Genomic DNA, 13,378 nt, shown 5'->3' on the forward strand with positions numbered 1-13,378 from the left:
CATCAAGGGCATTCTGAAGATGCCCAGAACTGTGTGAGCTGGCCAATGGTTTTGTACAGAGGGGGTACTCTGTATTAGCAGACAGATGGGAGAGCCAAAAAAACACCAGTGATTACTCTGAACATGGCCCATTCTGGACCTCTAGCGGGTCTAGGGAATTTTTGGTCACATCCAAATTGAGTGTATGTGTCACTGGGTTTTATAGATATTATCTCAAACTCTTCATTACTATTGTAATAGGTACAATCTATGTTTTGTCTCTCTAACCACATTTGATAAGTGATGGAGATAAATCTGTCTCAACAACTTGGCCACTGTTCAAGGACATTTGAGGAACGCTCCGAGAGTATGGTATTATTTAGAGAGTCAAGTGCAGGGGGAGGCAGTACTCATAAGTTTTTGCCCCACTGGGGGTGTAAAACGTGGAAAATACAAGTGGGCTTTTTGTCTCTTGAATACATAAGGGCCAGAACTCCAGTTTCCTTTTGATCTTGCTCTACTTTAAACATGGTCATTTCTCCATTATGTATATTCGCCCCATTATCTATGCAACTGTTTCCCACAGGAAATGAAAGAAGAGTGTGAAGAGTGAGTGTTGAAGGTACAGATGGGCAAGTAACTGTAATAAAGTGATCTTTCCAACTACGTTCTAATAATGTAAAGCAATTGCTTTAGGGTCACCTATTATGGTCATTACCCACACCACTTCTCCATTCAAGAGCATGAAGCATCAATAATAGAGTATGATTGTTTCCTCCCCAAAGACAAGCTGTATGAAATACAGCAAAAAGCAACATAGTGTCAGGCAAGAGTTTTTACGTTAGTGTGCTATTCAAGACTGTTTCTGATTGCCTAGTAATGACCCACCAAGGACCAGCTCTGGTAGCTGGCATTTTGCAGGAAGGTATTAGAAGTGTTACCTGAGGTCCAGGCATCATACATCTGATGGCCAGGCTAATTAGTCAAGTGCCCAAAATACTCAGTCTGATCACATATTACCATGCCTTCCATCAACTAAAGCCTGCCTGAAAGGAAGAAAAATTATAACTGTGTCTATGCCTATCTGTGTATCTGTATACAAATTAGTGATGCCTTTGAGCCAGGAGGTTTCCATTAGTTCAAAGAATGTACCACATTGCATTTTATTCGCTCTTGTTCCGATCCGTTCATGCTTTCAGTGGTTTACCAGCAGAAAGCCCTAGAGGGGACCTATCCAGACAAGATCAGACAACATACAATTATCATCTTTAGTATTCCCACTTGGAAAATTGACTGGTATTCATGTGGAACAATAAAATCAAGTATGCTGGCACTTGTGTGCCAATTCAAGGATATAAAGAGAGGATCTGGTAGGGGCTTGGAGGTGGTCACTGTACAAGGGAAAGACATCAAAGAGAAAAGTGTATCTGTATTGATTGTAAACATATAGTTTAACCACTGAGCTCATTCATTCCAAACATTCTGTAATGTAGTATCAGTAATCTTGGTTTCCTACATGCTATTTGGAGATCACAGAATCTCTCTCGCATTGTCACTTAACAAACGTGAACACACTGAACTCTTACTGTATGCTGGGCACCATTTTGGAGGGGGGTTAGGTACAATACTGTATGTTCATTTCATAGATGAAACTGGTTCATATCTAGGTCAGGGCTATAAAATCCCAAAAGAGCCGAGGGGATGTAAAACAACTCTAGGATAAATGCCTATTTATCCATTTTTTCCTATTCATTCACCTATCCATGCTTCTATCCATCAAACATACTTCGGGTGTGCCAAGAATTGTTCTATAGGCACTATGTTTGCTAAAATAAATTAGTGTCCAGTTGGTAATGGAAGAGACAATAAGTAGATGAAGAATTCTTAAGAAAAATAATTATTAGGATTGGGGCACCTGGGTGGCTCAGTCAGTTAAGCATCCAGCTCTTGGTTTCAGCTTAGGTCATGATCTCAAGGTCGTGAGACCGAGCCCCACCAGGTGGGGCTCCATGCTCCGTGCAGAGTCTGCTTGTCCCTGTCCCTCTGCTCCTCTCTCCCCTCTCCCCCGCTCTCTCTCTCTCAAATAAAAAAATAAAATCTTTTTTAAAAAATGAGGATAATCCCTAGGACTTAAACCCATTCCAGCAATCAGGAGGGATATAATGCTAAAGTCAAACCCAAAGAATGCCAGAGATTAACCAGGTGGGGAAGCAACCTGTTTTGGATTAAGATGTTTTTCCCAATTCTCCTTTAGCTGCCACTTTTCTCTGATTTTCACCTTTCCCTTACCTATTCTCTGCTGACCTCTGATAAAGGCACTATTTTCCTGGATTTTAATGTTTCCACTGGCCTCACCTCAAGGTCATAGCATATCAAGGTTACTTTTGAGCCAAATCCAGTGCACTATTTTTGAGATAATGAAATAGTTTACAGTGAATTGGTTTAGAGATAATGTAAAAAAGGATTTTTTCACTCTTTAAGATGAAATCTCCCTAAATCGACATTTACTACCTAAAGATTTTAGCCTGCTCTTTTTGTGCGGAAATTGTTGTTTTCCTAAGATGACATCTTTTTCTTTGTTTTATCTTTATCACTGCATGCATTTTTATATTGTGACTGCAAAGATAAGCAAGAAAAATCAAGTTTAATTGACAGATAGGTGGAAATGTAAAAGTTAAAACTTTTGAATACTCCATAAGCCCATCTATGTGGCATGAGCATAATTTTCTATCCCCCTTAAATTCTTAAATACCATCTGATCCACTCAGTAATTTCAATCCAAATGAGTATTTGTAACGTATTTATTTAAAAAAACAACCTTAGCATAACCTCTTGTTCTTGAAATTTTCGGTTAGTGTTTGTACTAACAGAGTTATTGAACTTTACAGGGAAATTCTATTTTAGCTTGAGAGAACAGAGATTTTATTTCTACTGTCATGTGCAGGTCATACTACTGAATATTAACCTACAGAATATTAACCTGCTTTTCCACCCTCCTTCAGAACATAAAACTTGGCTAAGCAAAAATGTTTGGCTCTTTCCAAAGGAAACAAAATGTATCAAAACATGATACTATATTACTCTTTGTAGCTGTTGTGAAAAAAAAAGTTAATCCCATTTATAAGTAGGAAAATAGATGAGGTTAATTACAAGGACAATAAAGCACGAAGGAAAGAGACTACACATTGGCTTCTGGCTCTGGAATAGTCTGGACACAAAGTTGATGGCAATATTATTCATCTTTGTTGCAAACTAGTGATTCACCTCTGACCATTTCCATTTGCATGATTACTGCTCTGCAAGACAGAAGGTTTATCATTCAGGTAAGACAGGTTCTACCACCAAAAAGCTGACAATTGAGACTCCCCTCTGTGGAGTCCTGAATTTGCCTCTAAGAGAAGAAAAAGCTATTAAGTCAATCTTACTGGTGACCACCATATTGACCAGGCAGCGCAATTGTTTCTCCAGTTGACCTGGAAGCCAGGTGGTCTGAAGTCTAGCCTAGCCGTGCCACAGACTAGCTGTAGGATTCAGGGACTCCACTCAATCACTAAGCACCTCAATTTGTTTGGCTGCCAACTATGGAGAGGGAATTAATAATCTCTAAATCTCTCCTGGCTCTTACCTTGTAGGAGTCTGTAATGAAGGGATGGACGGCCATAATCATTCAAGGTCAAGAGAAGCCAGCTAGTCTGAGAGCTTCCTGCTCAATTACGGAAGAGAAGTACTTGTGATTCCTCAACCCACTGCCACTTTCTACATACAACTGGTTGTGCCTCCATATTTGTTCTGGTGAAAGCATATCGAAGGCGGGAGTTTTCTTCTAAAAACCAATGACTCAGAAGAGTTGCAGTTGCCTCCTTGAGACTGGCTATTGGTCAAGTGGAGCAGGAACTTTCTGAGCAATGGTGTCATAGACCACAGAATCTGAGAGCAGAAAGGGAAACTACACAGGTTTCTGGTCTCTCCTGCTACAAGGCAAGACTGATGAGAACGTTTTGTTGTTTCTCCTACTTTGTTATCAGGGTTTTTTTGTTTTGTTTTGTTTTGTTTTCCTTTTTAGCTCTTTATTATTTTCCTTAAAGAATTCTAGCGAGGCGGTCATGTGTCTTTTCATTATTTTTGCATTAGTATTGATCTGTGTCAATGCCCCACTGACCTGTGCCCGAGAAGGAATCTCTTCTCTAAAGTGACCTCACTCTGAACAGCCTCAGCTTCCCCCTGTCTTGTCCATCACGAATAAAATGGTTGTCACATAGAAATCTCTTTTATAGTGACTACTACTTTTCTCCAAGGAGTTGGGCTGACTCTCACTCCTTCTTTTATTAGTTACCAGCCACTCCCTAAAGGAAAGAGACTTTAGCTAAGAATCAGACTCAGTATATGACAAGTAAAAAAAAAAAAAGATTTATGGGCCGGTTCCTTGGAGCAAACGCCTATGAGTTTGGTTATCCAAGGAAAACAACTCTATGAGTTCATTCATGACAACGAAGGCTAATCCAGTTGATCTTTATGTTGTTATGTGTTTTTTTTTTTTTCCAGACCAACTCAAATGAAAATATAAATTGAAAACATTGGTAATAAGAGGAAAATAAAAATGATCAAAAGCTTTTGGCAAAGGTCAGTAAAATATTTATTCTAGATCATGTTTTCTAATTAAAGTTCTGTTTTAATTGGATTAAAGGGGTGTGCGGAGGTCTTCAATGGTTTCGGTATCCCATGTGTTTGACTTGGGGGGCAGACCCAGGTTTATGGGAAATGAAGCTTAAATAAACATGAGTGTTCCCTTTGAGCAAAAGATTACAAAACTACAAATAAAAAGTTAGGTATGAAAGTGTACCTTGCTTCTCTGCCACTCCCCACAGATGTCTGGGGCCAGATGCCACCAGACCCACTCCTGCTGGGACACAACCGTGGGACCTTCAAGCCTCTCACTTCAGTGGAAAGAAAAAAGTCTCATGGACATACAAAACAAGAGGCATTTTACCAAATGGGTGAGCTCTAACCTTTTCAGTCAGGACTTACCTTGAAAAACAAAAACTCTTTAAGGCAGGATGTTACACAGGTGATAAGGGACCTGGAAACTTGAACAGAGAACAGTGAGGCAACGTGACAATTAGCAAGAGCCGACATCCACTTGCACCCCGGGGCTGAGTGACAACGGGGAAAGCCCCCAGAGCTTGGCCCAGTCTGATTTGCAGATAACAGACTGGGATACTGGAGCCCCATGAATTAGCTACCTAGGGCTGCTTAACAAATCACCGCAAACATTGTGGCTTCAGACAATACGTATTATCTTGCAGTTTCTGTGGGCCAGGAGTCCAGGCATGACCTAGCGAGGTGCCCTGGCCTGGACGCTCTCAAGGCTATCATCCACCTGTTGGCCATGGGTGAATTCGTGTGCGGGCTGGAGGGAAGTGATCGCTGGCAGGTCTCCATCCTCAGAGCCCTTGGCCAGACGTCTCCCTCAATTTCTTGCCACACAGGGCAGCTCGCAGCATGGCAGCTGACTTCATCAGAGCCAACAGGTGAGCGGGCAAGAATATGAATAAGACAGAAGTCACAGTCTTTTTTTATTATTATTATTAAGCTAATCTCAGAAGTGACATCTGTCATTTTTGCCATGTTCTATTCATTAGAATATATCCCGCTGACATGCAGGGGAAGGGACCGCACAGGAGCCTGAATGCTAGGAAGGCGGGGTCCCCGGCGGCCACTGTAGGAGCTGCCTGCTGCCCAGGGACACACAGACATTGCAAAACAATAGAGGAGGCAGGAGGTGGAGGGGAAGGATTACTGAGCTTCTCCTTTTCTCTCACCCTCTCATCTTCTACTGGTGCCCCCACCGGCAGAAGAGTCTTGGACAAGCAGCTCCCTGGGCTACAGCAGGGCAAAGGCAGGGATGGGTCTGAGAGCAGAAGGAGCCGGATCCGTTTGGTATCCTTTTAGATTTCCTGCCGTAAGCAGACCAACGACGCAAGGGGATTTTACCTAAAGAGAACTATTTAATGGTAATTGTGCCTCTTCCTGGGACCAGAGGGTGTTGGTTTTGCTTTCTTGTCAGGTGGCCCTATGCTATATTCCAACATTCCTACTCCCCAAAGAGCCTCCAACACACATCCTGGTCCCCTCTCTAGCTATGGCCAGAGAGGCTACCTTTACCCAAATAAGGCCTAATTGAGACTCCATACACTGTGTTCGATCATCAAGACGAGTCTTGGGAGACCTGGTAAAACCTCACAGAGGAGGCGGGTCACCTGTGAGTCCATGGCGACTTCTCTGACTTAAAAACTTCCGCAAGATTTTTGTAATGAACCAGTGCCCTCATTTTGCTTTATTCCTCTTCTCTGTAAGTGACCACATGTAACCTCCAGAGTGCAACAGTCAAAGTGACAGAAATCAGTGACCAGCTGACATTATAGGCTCTTCTAGCACATGGTATTTGCCAAAGATGGCCATAGAAACATCTTTCATCGCACAAGCTCTAGAACCTGGCTACCCCCATTACGAGTTGGTGTTTATGTCCACTCGCCTTGAACCTGGGCCAGTGTTTATGACTGCCTCCACCAAGACAGGACGGTGGGAGTGAGATCCTGGGACATCTAAGGCTAGATCATAGCAATGCCACACACTGGCACCTTGTCCTCTTGCTAAACTCAATCTGGCAATCCAGCCTCCATTCTGCAAGGAAGCCCAGGCAGCAACAGAGGCCCACATGGAAGGAAACAGAGGCCTCTGGCCCCAAACCCCAATTTTGCCCAGTCAACAACCTAGATCAGCAAGCTATGTGAGTGAGCCATCTTGAAATGTACTCTTCAGCTTCTCCGGCCAACACCACTTGGAACAGAGACAAACCATCCCCACTGGGCCCTGTCCAAATTATAGGTTTGTGAGCAAAATAAATGGTAGCTCTAAGCCACAATGCTTTGAGGTGGTTTGTTACACGGCAAGAGAAAGCTGGAACCTATTCTTCGGGGAATCCCTAAAAAGTTGACAGAGGATGTCAATTAGGAATATGTCTGGCTAGAAGTAACAGAACACCTGACTTAGAGGTTTGCTCACGGAGCAGGGGAACTGGAGGCATTGGTCTGGAGGCTCAGCCCCACGAGGGCCGTGGCCTCTGAAATTCTCTTGTTCCTTCCCTCATGCTTGTTGCCTGAGTGAAACAGGATGGCTGTCCTAGCTCCAGGCACAGAGTCTGTGTTCAAAGCGGGATGAGGAAGAAAGGCAAGCAGACCGAGTCCAACCTGTTTGCTTCTTTAAGCCTCTCCTCAAGCTCTCCTAGCCTAGGGATTCACCAGGCTGGAAGAGAGGCAGGAATAATGCCTTTACACACATTTCAGTGAGGGGTGACAAAGAATGGGACTGGGTGGGCCTCTGGGGCAACCAGACAAAGTGTTGGCCACAGGACTTTACAAGTGGTCCCTGCATGAGATGAAGAGCTTTCAAGTGGGCCACAAGAAGTTTCCAGAAACAACAAGCAAAAGAAATGAGTAGAAGCCAGGTCAGTTTTACCAGTCAAGGGAAAAAAAAAATTAGATTTCGGTGTCACCTATTTAATATTTTCGAAGGTTGGCACAACTCCATACCCATTAACTCAGGTATTTCTTCCAATTCTCAAGACATCTTTGGGTTGATATTTCCCAAATTCCTCCCTGCTGCCCAGCCTCTCCCTGAATTCCAGTTCCACACTGGCCACCATCTCAAGCTGGATGGCCTCCCCCTGTTCCACACCAGTCCCATCCCCACCCCCTTAACCAGTCCCCGTGTTACCTCCCCTACTACGACTAAGTTCAGTCAACTTTTACATCTCTCTTCCTGTGCCCCAATTTCTCCCTCTTCTCCTATCACGAGCCACCTTTGCTTTTTCCTTCTCTCTGTCACCAACTTAGTTTCGGGTCCTACTAAGTTTCTCTAAAAACAGGGCAATAAACTCTTGCTGACTTTTTTCATCTCCGCTTTCTTGTCCTTCTAATCCATCCTGTACTCAGTTGGGATATTAGGAATGACTTTTATATGGTTTGATATAGTTTTGTAATTTCCTAGGAAGATTCTGTGGGCTACATGAGTGGTTTCTCCGGCAATATTGCCTACCCTTTTGCAAATAAACACATCATTTACTCATCGACGGGTCTTGGACCAGGGCCTAAGGGTAAGACAGGGAGCTCAGCTTTAATACCTCAAAAACATAGGATGCAGAGAGACAGAGTAAATCTTACAAATAAAATAGCTCCCCAACATCCACGCGTGTAGGAAAGGAAATTCTCCTGTAGCTAACATGTATGGATAACATGATCGTTCACGTAAAAGACTGATGCCTGTGTGTGACTTTCTTCTAAGTCCTCTTCTATCAAATTAGTGGGGGGGTCTGGTTCAGATGTGCATTTCCCAGCAAAAGTGTCCAATAACCTTCTCATCTCCTCCTGTCTATGATTGCATGGAATGCTTTGCACCCTCTTTTCCCTACTGGAGCAACTCAGACATACAACTTTTACCAGATTAAGTCTGAGCACAGCCCTGGTCTTGCACTTCTCTGCTCACACATCTGGAATGGCACCTGCTTTTATGCTTCCTGTCTTTGGTGGGTGAAGGTCTGACCTTCCACACCCATCTCTCCCTTTTCTCTGACTGTCCTCCAGTCTCCAGCACGGTGTACCCAAGCTTTCCTGCTATCTACCTTTTCTTCTGGCTGCTTCCTCTGAATCATGCTCTTCCCTCTTAACAAAAATCCAGTTCAAAAAAAAATGTGCAGGGGCGCCTGGGTGGCTCAGTCATTAAGCGTCTGCCTTTGGCTCAGGGCGTGATCCCGGTGTTCTGGGATCGAGCCCCACATCGGGCTCCTCCGCTGGGAGCCTGCTTCTTCCTCTCCCACTCCCCCTGCTTGTGTTCCCTCTCTCGCTGGCTGTCTCTCTCTCTGTCAAATAAATAAATAAAATCTTTAAAAAAAAATGTGCAATATCACTTATTTAAGTAACCTATAAGGGAATAAAGGACTTCTTCCTCTTTATAGTATGGGTTTTATCCTAACACCTTGGACACATTTGGTACTCAGTGAATGTTTGTTGAAAAAAAAAATAGATTGAAGGTCCTTCATCTATAAGCTATTTGCCAGATAGACAGGTTTTAATTTAGAAGACATTTTCAATGATTGCCTGGTGAATTAATTGTCCCCTGTAGCTTGTGATGCTGCCACCTGCCACTCTGTATACCAGTGTTTGTCCTGCATTACAGTTTATAATGATCACGCTGACATAAACTACCCACCGACCACACATGGGCCATTCCTGAGTTAATTTCCCCACCCCCACATGCATCCGCGTACATGGTTGTATGTGGAGTAGGTCTCTAGCACCTCTTCTAGGACTTACCACCACAACAGAAGTTAAGTGTAAGGGGAAGTATAAAAGATAGGTGTGTAGATGGCCACAGTTCTGCCTACTGCATGCAGGACCCAAATCATGGGGCTCTCAGCTGAGTGCCAGTCTTGGCCCTGATCTGTTCGGTGACTGAGGCGGATTCACTCGCCAGTTACTCAGGTGGTTGCACTCACAAAATTAAGTCAGCTTATTTCTGTCTGGTTCTCAGCTCAGCCAAGTGGAGGCATAGGCTGCTTTGTGGTTATGAGACAGAGTGAATGCCAACATTCATTCTTTCCCGCAGTTTCTCTGTCTTATATAGGCAGCTAGCAGAAGACTCCAGTCTCTCCCTATTACAAAGCATGACCTTCCATTTGAATACCTTTCAAAGTTCTTAAGGAATCCTCTATTACTAAATTTGCTTGCAAACCCGTGAGGTCCCCAAGCGCCATCTTTCCTTCAGTCTGTGCTAACACCACCTCACGTCACAATTCCTGCACTGCCTTGATCCCTGTACCATCTTAGGTTCTCATAATTTAGGAAGGGCTTGCAAGCCCAGGGGAGTTAATTTGGGAACACGAAGGCTGCAGGCTTCCCGTGTTAAAATGACTTAGGTACACCTCATAGCAAAAGACCATCCCTTGCTCTCTATAAAGATGGCGCTCATCCCTCCAGTTCAGGATACAGAGCATGTGAAAACAGAAGACAGCATGACCATTCCTGAAAACACTGTCTGATGGTAGCCTCTTAGTTAACCTTCTTCTGCCTCTGTTCCTTTTCTGTAGCTAGAGAATTCTGTAGCTGCTGCCCTGAGAGGCACGATTGAAGATGACAAAATTGATTTTAGTTGAACCATTGAATCCTTCACATTTAGTGTGTATTAAATATTATTGATACTAATCAGCTATATAACATAGTCTCTGTAAGACTTCTGTTTCCTTCATGAATGTATTTCCTGTTATCCCTCCCCCCACCTTTCTTCTTATAGCACAGGTTAATACAATTACTCTAACTCAGAAATTAAATGACATAATGTCAGAGCCACCACTAGTGGAAAATCAAAAAATGTTAACTAGAGATTTCCCAATTAATTTAAGAGTTAACATAGACATCTTTTATTATTAGAAGACACGTAAATATTTTATGTTTCTGTTTTATGCGTGTTATGTTAATATCCTTTCATTCCTAAGGCTGTATCCTTTGCTACCCAGGGCTTGCCAGCACTTTCTTTTCTTAACAGCACGAAGCTCAATGCCTGCTACATGAAGGCCTAATGCCCAGTAAAAACTGAGTCATGATTTGTTGAATGAAGGAAGGAGTGAATGAATTAAAGCAAAAACAAAAATGTCTGTGTATAATTTTTGTTGTATGAATTCTAACATCAGGTCCCATGAAGCATAATTTTTAAGTTCCATTTGACGATAATTTGAGGCAATGATGATCAGGGGCCAAAGCTCACACAGCTGACATAGGCGTTATGTCCGCTACCCAGAAATATTTTAAACTCAAAATCAGAAAGCATAAGTGCACTCTTAAAATTAGAATGACCCTTTGATGCTCTCTGCATTTTCCATTTGAAGAAACTGAGACCCAGGGAAATTACAAATTGGCTCAGAGGCACACAGTCAGGCAAGGTCGTGGACCCTAGGTTCTTGACTCCCCTGGCAGTCTTTAACCTATAAAATTTCTCTCCATCCCCAGCCCATCTGCTGATTCTGGGCATGGCATCTGTATTCGATCCAGCTTCTCAGAGCATATCGACTGTGAGCCAATTGGATAAAAGTACAAAGAGAACAGAAAACTCTCTTTTCCCAGGCAGCTGGAAAGTTTCACTTGGAATTTATTTTTAGCATCTTTTGTGTGCTCAGGAGGAACCATAGCAACAAAGGTACCTGGGAGAACCTGCTGGAGACACTCACATGGACAAGCGATGAGCCCCAGAGGAGGCTGCTCCATCTCCACGGGGAACCAAGCACAAGCTGGACGTGTCCCTGTGACTAGGAAAAGCTATCACCAGAGAAGATAACCTCAGCACCGGCAGGACTCGCCTCCACGTAGGCTGTGAATGACTAAGGAGATCATCTACGTAAAACTGTCATCTCTTCCCTTCCTCCCTTGCTCCCCCAGCACCAACACGGTGTGTAAACACAGCTAAACAAGTGACCTCTGACTTTGAGATCTGATCGTGTGTCATGTTTTGTCAAAAGACTTCATGAAACTTCTCAACCACGTAGCCACAGGAGAGGAAGTGAACCCTTCAAGACGTCAGGTTACCATCTGGGGAATGGCTTCCGAGACATTCATCCATCTTTACCATTCCGGCAGAGACAACGTCGGAAGCTCCTTCCTTTCTCCCAAGAGCAGGTGAAAGGACGCAAGAGGATACGAGGCTGCGGGCAGAGTGCACCTGCCCAGGAGCAGCCATGTTGCTGCGAGAATCTTCCGCACCTGAGGAGACCTAGCTTCACACACGTCGATTTTCCCATGCCAGCCTCTCACGTCTACTCATGGGAAAGAACCCAGAGCCAATTCAGGAAACGTTTCAGTTCCGGAATTTCTCGGTCTAGTTCTCGAATGCTGATAGGCCCAGGCTGGTGATTTATGTAAGGTCACAGTTTGTATGTTTGGGGTAAGTCTCTAGGCCTTCTAACCTTCACACTGAAGACCTACCCCCCATGCCATTCCTTCTCCAACATGCGGTGAAAATGCAATTCTCTGCCTTAGGCTTGTTGCAGGAACAGCTCCACTGAATGAATCCTATGTACGCAGTCTGCAGGATGGTTGACCCGATGAAGTGAGGTACACTTCAGCTCAGTCTTGTGCATTTAGCATGTCTCTGCCTGGGTGCCTTTTCATGATGACTTTAGAAAAGCTCGGATGTTTCTAATTACATTTGGTACCTTTCCAAGAGATACAAAGATATGTATTACATTGCATTTGTGCTTCAGTGTTATCTGGAAACCTGATAGTAACTGATAAAATGTTTTCATGGGCATATCTTCTATAATTTTAAACACATTTTCATGAAATCCCAAGTTTCATGGTGATATCGCTCCACGGAGGCTCATGCACAGTCCTCTTATTCAAACACATTCAAGACTGAGGACAGTGTTGTTCACGAACAGGTATTTAATAAATAATAGCGCAGGAAAAGAAAACCATCATTCTAGTCACATGGCTGGGAAGACCTGGATCGATCTTTACTTCCCCACAAAACCACACAAATATATGATGGTGTTATTGAACCAGGTTCCTCCCAGCAAATGAACTCTGGCATTGCTCAAGTGGTATACATATTAGTAAGAAACAAAAGCCTAAATATAAAATAGGAAGACAGCTCACAGCAAACCATAAGCATCCAAAAGAGGTTCTGTAGCAGTAGGAATGATGCAAGATCTGGTTTTAAGGGAGGAACCTATTTTCAATGTAGAAGATTCATAATGTGTGTATTAGAAAGGAAAGCTGTGCATGAAAATTAACTCTCCTACGTTTTGCAGATTGGGAAATGACCACCGTATAATCTCTCCCAAAGTGTGATGAGACTGTATTTGCAGTTGTTCCACTCTCTCTGCCAACACTGAAAACCTCCTTTTTAACTCACATTTCTCCAAAGTGGATAATAGAAACTCAGAGTTCTCCGTGAAATAATTGTGGAGACCATGTAAAAACCATTAGAGTAGCTTCAAATCAACTCTCAGTGAATAAACAGAACACGGTGCCATTTGCCCAGCCATGTGACATGCAGGCCAAACTTAGCATCTCTGTGTCACAAAGTAAGGCAAAACCTGGCTAACTACATTTTAGACATGAAGAAAAATAAAGAAAAACAGCAGCACAAATTGAGAAGGTGAAGACAGCCCTCAGGAAGATACAGGCACCATGTCTCCATAAATAGAGAATATGGTTGGCCCAGGCAAAGATTGTGCCAAAGAACAAACCAACCAATAGAAATGAACTAGAATATTCCCCAAAGCCCACATTCCACCTGCCACTTCCTCTAAGCCAGAGGGCCATCTACTTGTTTCTGCTGTCTCAATCCCTGC

At 43.4% G+C, this 13,378-nt stretch overlaps 1 long non-coding RNA gene across 1 annotated transcript; it reads left to right on the forward strand.

The window, feature by feature from the left end:
- Nucleotides 1-4,868: 4,868 nt before the first annotated feature.
- Nucleotides 4,869-12,271, forward strand: LOC121101239. The gene is made up of 2 exons (XR_005833205.1): nucleotides 4,869-4,973; nucleotides 11,037-12,271. It is a non-coding gene; the product is annotated as an uncharacterized LOC121101239 (long non-coding RNA).
- Nucleotides 12,272-13,378: the final 1,107 nt, after the last annotated feature.

Source organism: Ursus maritimus, unplaced genomic scaffold (genome assembly GCF_017311325.1).
Source record: "Ursus maritimus isolate PB19 unplaced genomic scaffold, ASM1731132v1 scaffold_7, whole genome shotgun sequence".
Lineage (NCBI taxonomy): Eukaryota > Metazoa > Chordata > Mammalia > Carnivora > Ursidae > Ursus > Ursus maritimus.